Source organism: Monomorium pharaonis, chromosome 8, assembly GCF_013373865.1.
Source record: "Monomorium pharaonis isolate MP-MQ-018 chromosome 8, ASM1337386v2, whole genome shotgun sequence".
Lineage (NCBI taxonomy): Eukaryota > Metazoa > Arthropoda > Insecta > Hymenoptera > Formicidae > Monomorium > Monomorium pharaonis.
In genome coordinates, this window is record NC_050474.1 from 22,277,006 (window position 1) to 22,284,701 (window position 7,696).

The following is a 7,696-nucleotide window of genomic DNA, read 5'->3' on the forward strand; positions in this document are numbered from 1 at the left end:
CCGGCAAATCTTCCTTTTTCGCGCGATCAACGCGGTTACTCGCACGTGAAATCGCTCGCATAGCGGAGTCGACCATACCTCTCGATTCCCGCCGCGCGCGTCGTAGAAAAGGAAGGTCCGCCACTCGATTCCCTCCGCGCGGCCTCCTCTCCCGTCCTCTCGCAAACGTTATTTCTGCCATTATGTTTACTCACACTTTACTCCTCCTCCGACCTCGTCGCCACGCCGGCCGCCTCCCGCTTCCTCGCGCGGTTACGCCGCGGAGGAGGCGTTACGTACAATCCCGTTTTCTCGAATACACACGCGACCAGGAAGCCCGATCTCGTCGCACACGAACGGGTTTCTCGATTCTCCGCGGTTCGTCAGGACGCCCCTCTGTTATGCGGGACGAGACTTGGGAGTCGCGCCGTGTCCTCCGACGTTATCGAGGACCGGGGCGCGACTTAAGGAAAGGAGGCGCGTTGCGCGATTTAAAGAATGACGATAACAAATCGCGGTAATTAATTCTTGGATCGAACCTTCGAATTAACTGATATCTATCTGAAAAGTCAGGAAATTGAACGGCGCAAGCCCTGCACCGCCCTGCGCGGTGGTTGGTGATACATCGACATATCGAGTCGCTCTCGCCTCTTTCGATCGAATACGCGAGCTGGCGGCGTGCTCGCATTCGCGTAAAGTTAAACGCGAATCGGATGCGCGGGCGCCATACGGAGATAACGTACGCAGATTAGCGTCCGATGATACCGGCGATAATTAATCGGCCTTCTTCCGCGAACAGCGTCGCGCGCGAGCGGCGAGCGCGCGTACGTTCCGCCATTCCTTAACATCGGAATTAATAAGCTTCATTATCCGCCACGCTGCCGGTAATTAATTTTCGCCCGTAATTGATATTGGAATGATCGCGCTACCGCGTGTGCCCGTTTACGACGCGTAACTGGGGCTTTTACCATACGGATAATTGCATCCCACCATAGACGACGCCGAGGAAAGCTTTTTGCCATGTTCTTTCTGTTAACTTCTTTTTAGTTTTTAGTTAATCCAGTAGACGAGGAATGAACATTACCCGTCGTTTATTTATGTAAGGGATAAGAATTAGTATTGAATATTATATATGCGTTCCATAAAGTATCCCTCGATTTGATCAAATTCATTGGTTAATGTAAGTTTGGCGCAAATATATCTCATGGAGTTTTCAATTTAATTATTGCTACTGCCACACGAATCTAATTATTGCAAATTATTATCGTGCGTCGATAATGTTATTCATTAATGAGCCAGTAATGCTGATAATTGATTTTATTCGCCAATTACCGCATAAAAGTATTCCTTCCTGTATGCACATTGCCGCCCGTTGTGTGACGCGACGTATTATTTATCATGTAATAACAAAGCTGGTTAGTTTCTAATAATGTCAACATTGAGTTAATTAATTACGCGACGATTCAATTTTAATAAAATTTTCGAGTTCCGTTTTTGTTCATTTTTCCTTAATGCTCTGTTATTTAAATATTTCTTTTATATACCATACATCTTGGTTATACATCATCTATGATATATTCTTACTCCTCCTTATGATAATTCTAGATGTTTCACAGACACTCTTTTAATAACAAATAATTACATTTGTGTAATACTACAGCGATAATTAAATTTGTGCAAATTTATATCACAGAATAAATTCAAACAATTTTGGAATTTAATTCGGTAATTTTAGCGACATTAAAATTAGAATGTTTAATATTTTGCACATATCTGAAAGAATTATTAAACCGTGACGGATTAAATCCAGTATCTAATAAGTATCATTGGTAGTTGATGTCTCAGCTTCTTTAGATTGGTGTATCGCTCAATTCTCTTATCGCTCTTCCGCCCCTTTATGTTCAAGAAATTGACAATTCCATGTACCTTGCCTCTTGCGTCCGCTGTTTCTCATCTTTCTGCCTTTTTCTCATGTTTCACGTCCTTCGGTCCGGCAGCGGCCCCGAGGTCCAAGGGAAGCCCGAGAGACGAGACCTCTCTCTTTCTCTCTCTCTCTCTCTCTCTCTGACTCCTTCTTTCTCACTTCCCGCGACTCCCTCGCTCATCCTCTCTTTTTCTCGCAGGCCAAAGACTTATGGATATCCATAGCAACGAAGTCAAAGCCATTAATAACTCCGGTGGGAACGCCTATCCTCATCTCGTGCCTTTTCTTTTAAAGTCGAGCGTGTGCAACAAACGCTCGTCTCGCTCGAGAGAGAAAGAAAAAGAGAGAAAGAAACACTAAGAAAGAGAGAAAGAAAGAAAGAAGGACGAGTACGAGATGTACGGTAAAAGAGAGGAGGAGAAAGAGGAGGAAGAAAAGGAGAAGGAGGAGAAGGAAGACGGCTGAGGAAGCGGGAGAGAATGAAAGACCGAGAGTGAGAAAGAAAGAGAGAGAAAGAAGCAGAGTGAAAGGAGAGAGAGAGGAGCCGCGGAACAGGTAGATACGCACCGCGGAATATATTGGAATACCTGAGAAATTTAGTGGCGGGGCACTAAATTTCACCGCCGTGACTTTGCAGGAGGCGATGCTCGCCGCAGGGCGGGAGCCACCGGGCGAAAAATCGCCCCCCTGCCTCCCTCCCTCTTCTCACTGTCCCCCCCTGTTTCTCCCCGCCTTCTGCCTTCCGCCCCTGTGGCTACGTGCCCCGCCGGAGATATCGCCCCTTTAGCACCTGCGGCGACGCTGCTCTCGATGAGCGAGAGCCGCATATTGTGCCCCCGTGAAAGCGAAGGAAATATTAATTATCTCGATGCGAAGTAAACTCGAGTATCGTTCATCGTCTAAGCTCCGTTTCCAATATATCTAATTCGTTCTACGGTACCATCCGTAGATGATTTGTAGATTTCATAGGACACTCTGTGTTTTATTTAAAAATGATTATGTGTATACACAATCACGAAACTAATTGTCCAGATACAGGACACGAAAGTTACATATTTATCAAACGTTATAACTTTTTTTTTTTAAAGGAAAACTCGATTGAAAGTGAAAATCCTTACCACTTATGCATTTCCGTCAAAGTATGCTTTTGATTTGCTGCATGAAACAAACTCCCAATATCCTTCGTATCCAACAATTAGTTTGGTGATTGTCTGTAGTTTAATTTAATTAAATGCATACATTGCGACAAAATCAATTGAGAACAAGATTAAAATCTGAAATTTTCAACAGCATAGAACGACGCAGGGTACACTTGTGGATGACGTTTCTGTTAGTTGAAATAGTATTGGGATCTTGCACACATCCCCACGCGAATATCAAACCGTTGTAATTCCGTCGTTTGTAGTCGCTTCAGAATCAGGAGGGATTCGACATTACCTCCCCCCCCTCCCCCGATGCTGCAATCGCGGCGCGTCTTTGCCACACATGGTAACGTATACGTCTTCGGCATCTATGGTGTGCCGTTAATCGGAAAAGTAATCATAATCAGGCGGGTTGTGCATAGCTCGTTGCATCGGCGGCGGCGCTGCGCTCATCAGCGAAGCGCAGCGAACGAGTAGCATGCGCATTCCATCGCGCGCCCGTAATTTAGCTCTGGCGAAAATATCATTTCTCTACTCTGCGCCCTTCACCACCTCCTCCTCCACCACCGCCTACCCGTGCTCGTCGTGCTTCCCTTGTCGTTCTTAGCCTCGTAACGAAAGAAAGAAACGGCACGAATGAGAAAAATGAGAAATACCCCGTCAGTTCCTTCGTTCGTTCGTTCTGGCGAACGTTTCCACCCTTCCGCTCCGTTCCGCGCGCGCGAAAAAAAAAAAACGACGGGAAGGGAAAAAAAGCGAGGAAAGTAATCAACGGGAGGCCGAACGACAGCCGCGTTTGCGACTCGGAAACGACGTCGGCACGGGGGCGAATTTTCATGAAAGCGCTTTCGCTCCGTGCGAAATGAGAGCGCGGCGCAGAAACAGACGAAGAGGAAGGGGGGAAAGAGGGTGGACGCAGCCGGCCAGCAGCGAAGCTATATAGCGAATGAAGGGCGGATAGGGTTGGGTGGATGGGTGGTAACGCGGGCGCGCTTGCACTCGATTACGCATTCGATAGACGTTGATTATCGACAAAACACGTCGATTCGACAACACCTGACGATGACGAGCGCACGCGTGCACACGCTGCGCGTACGCGTAGGAGGATGCGTGTTGGTGCACGGCGGAGGGAATTTGCGACGGACATGAAGTCACGCAGAATCGCGGGGGAAGGGATCCGATATACAGTACTATGCATAAGTTACCCCAGCGAGCTCGATCAGCGATGAGAGACAAGAATAAACACAAGAAAGAATACACAATTGAAAAGTTTGTATTAAACATTGAAATTTTTGTGTCAATTTAACACGAGACAAATAAAAAGTTAGAAACTAAAACAAACACTATAAAAAATTAGTTTAAAAAACGTAAAAATTGACACAATGTAGGAACAAATTGTGGAAGAACGTTTTTTTAAAAAAATTAACATTTTTAATATGCCGACACGTACGTTTTATACAGAATTTATTCCAGATTTTATGTTTGAAAACTACGTTATTTTTATGTTGTTTATTTATTATAAATTTATTTTAATAAACTTAAGAGAATATTAATTTAACGCAAAATATTCAAACGACACAATCACGTTATTTCAAATTAATTCTCGGATAAAAATTCAATATAAAAACTTGAAAAAGAACTGGTTTTAATATAAATATAAAATGTTTTCTGCTGTGATAATAGAGAAATTTTCTATCTAAAATCGCGACTTTGAGACTTAATGTAGAAAGCGACTAACGAGATACGTGGTTAATTATCACGAAAAAAACGGAAGATTATTATACTACTCTCAGATACATCAAACTTGTTTTTTGGTGAAACGTAAAAAAAATGGGAAATCCAATATTTCTTTATCGCCCTAGCAGAAATCATGATTCAATTACGAAGCGTGGACAAGTTGCGTTAATGCATAAGGCAGACATAAAAAAATTATGCGGCCGGACGTACGGGACTTTTTGATGCGGTAGGGATTGAACTGGTAGGCGCGTCACGAAATAAAAGTTGGACGAAGGTAGATAAAAGTCAAAGTATTTCAGTATCATTACCGAAAAGGGCGGCGTCGGCAAGCCGGCCGGGAATTTATGAAGGCCGGCGTGTACGGGCGCGCGTGTACCTGTCCGCGCGTAAAACGATGTATTCACAACGTCGCCGCGTGTTGTAATCCGTATAGAAGAAGGCTTGGTTGGCCCGTTACGACGAGATTATCGTTCGACAGGAACTGTAACTTTCAATGAATCGTAAACGTAGTCGGCCGCGCGCGACCGAGTACCGGCGCACGATTTTGTTCAGAGTGCGTCCGACACGATGACGAAGGCGGCGGAATCAAACGTTGAGTTACCGATAGTAATAATCTCTTATCATTCTCGTTATTTTGGGCCGAATCGCTACCACGAGCGGCGGGATATCTTCGCCGCGAGTATTGTGTTCGGAAGCAGGCAGAATTGAGAAATATCGTGTGCATAAACCAACATCAGCTCTCTGCATTTCTTCTTATTTCCCGTAACTGTATTTTTTATGATCTCTTATTTTTTCTAATTAGATATATCTTAGAGCAGACTGCTGTCGCCTCGTGATTTTTTTATGTGTTCTGCCAATAAAAACAACTTAATATCATCACATTTTCGACTAAAAAAAAATTAAGCGACATATAATTCTTCGTATTTCAAAGTAGCTTTATTAAAGTAGCTCTATCATAGCTCTCATTTAATATCTGTCAAAAGTTAATATATTTTCTCACCGAAAGAGTCAATCGAGGGAGAAAAAGCTTCATTAACGAACTCGTACACGTTATTTATGATTTATATTTAAAAGGAATCGTCGAACGGTTTTCTCTCGGCGATTCTTCGAGAGCGTTGCCGCGACGGACGGAGTAGCCGAGAACGACGATGTTATTCAAATACGGGAGATTACGCGATCTTCAATCCAGGTGCGCGACGTGGTACCTACCTACCTACCTATCTATCTACTCGATGCGCGCTCGCACGTGAAAGAGAGAGCGAGAGAGAGAGAGAGAGAGAGAGACGATCGTAACGGAATATAAAAGCCGCGTGTATTTGTTACTGTACGATCCACGGGCGCCGATCGCCGATAAGACACGTCAATACGGCGATCAGGGAGACTGCTCGTGAGGGAGAGCCGGAGGTGGGCGTTCGTGCGTGGGCGTTCATGCGTGCAGCCGCCAGTCAACGGATGAAGTCGACACTGAGAGGGATAAAACCGTGTGCGAGGGCAGATACGCCACTTCATTTCGCGTGTACACGGAATTCACGTAATTATCCTCTCGATACCTAGCACAAAGAACGAGTCGCTCCTCTCCCTTCGGAGGAGATGAGAGAAAAATTGCGAACGTAAAGATTGAGAGACCTTGTCGCGTTGCGTATTGATCGAATGTTATGACGAACAATAGCGCTTTCCTTAGTCTTAGTAATTTTTAAATCATTTTTAACGTTATTTCTTAAGCGTTAATTTTATTAATAGTTGTTGTATTATTTTTTTCTCAGGCTAAACTTCGACCAAAGGTCGAAAATACGGCGGGATCGACGTTCAAGCTAAGGGACCGCCGTCGATTCGTTTTTCGTATATAATTCTTTCAGGGACCTCCTCGATCTCGGAATGGACATTAATCTCCCCGTCGACGGAAGCTTCGGGAAACCCTTTCTCCGACCTTGACACGGCGTCTATAAATAAAATCTATCGCCGTTAATTAATTCGCAATACAATCGCATGGGATGATCGGTAGAGCCGCTCGGCCTTGATCTGGCGGATCGAGAGAAAGAAGAGAAGAAAGGAGGGAAGAGTAGAAAGAAATCTCGCATATCTACAGTTTAACGAATTCACTATGTCGTTAATGCTCTGGAAACAATGAGACTATCGGAAGAAATTAAACTATGCGTATAATGTAAAAGATTAGATGCGTACATTTGTAATATTAATAGCACATATGCCGCTTACGATAAAAAAACATGAGGGTTTCTTTACAAAATGGAGCATTGATTCGTCTCAAAGTGAAACGAAGAGTCATGGGAAACCGGCGTTGATCTACTCGTGCACATCTTGAGATGAGTTAGTTACCGCCAGATCCATTACAAACTAGACTACTCATTCTCCGTTAATTAATAGAACCAAATTCGATGGTATCGACTTTTTCTAGAATAAATACCTAAATTCCTTTAAAAAATATACTTGATTTAAAAACATACACTAAATAGTTCCTACAGATGCATTTCCTAACAATAAGAATGTAAAAAATAGACGGATTATTATGAAGTAAATATATTAATTTTAGTATCATTTCTTACATTTAAATAAATATTGACAAATATAATTTTTCTATAAATTTATAGGAAATATTTCTTTAAATTGAAGAAATATTAAAATAAATATATTTACTTAACAACAATTTTTTCCACTGTAGAAATGTCCCTAGGAAGCTAGGGGAGCAGATCGTAGAGTCGCAGCTGGTCCGTCATCGGGTGGATTGACGAAACGGCATGGTGCATCGCACACGGCGTGGGTGTCGATGCGTCGTAGGGGGTCGATGTAGGGGTGACGCGAATCCTATGCTTTTTACAAGGCGACCCCGGGCAGCTTGTCGTTGCGCTCGTTGCCCCCCCTCCGTGCGCGTACAGGGAGTCCAGCAGGTTACCCGTGG

The 7,696-nt window shown here is 43.8% G+C and overlaps 1 long non-coding RNA gene across 1 annotated transcript; it reads left to right on the top strand.

Annotated features, from left to right (window-relative positions):
• The first annotated feature begins 2,377 nt into the window (after positions 1 to 2,377).
• LOC118647119 lies at positions 2,378 to 7,222 on the top strand. The gene is made up of 2 exons (XR_004964434.1): positions 2,378 to 6,313; positions 6,546 to 7,222. It is a non-coding gene; the product is annotated as an uncharacterized LOC118647119 (long non-coding RNA).
• The last annotated feature ends 474 nt before the right edge of the window (positions 7,223 to 7,696 follow it).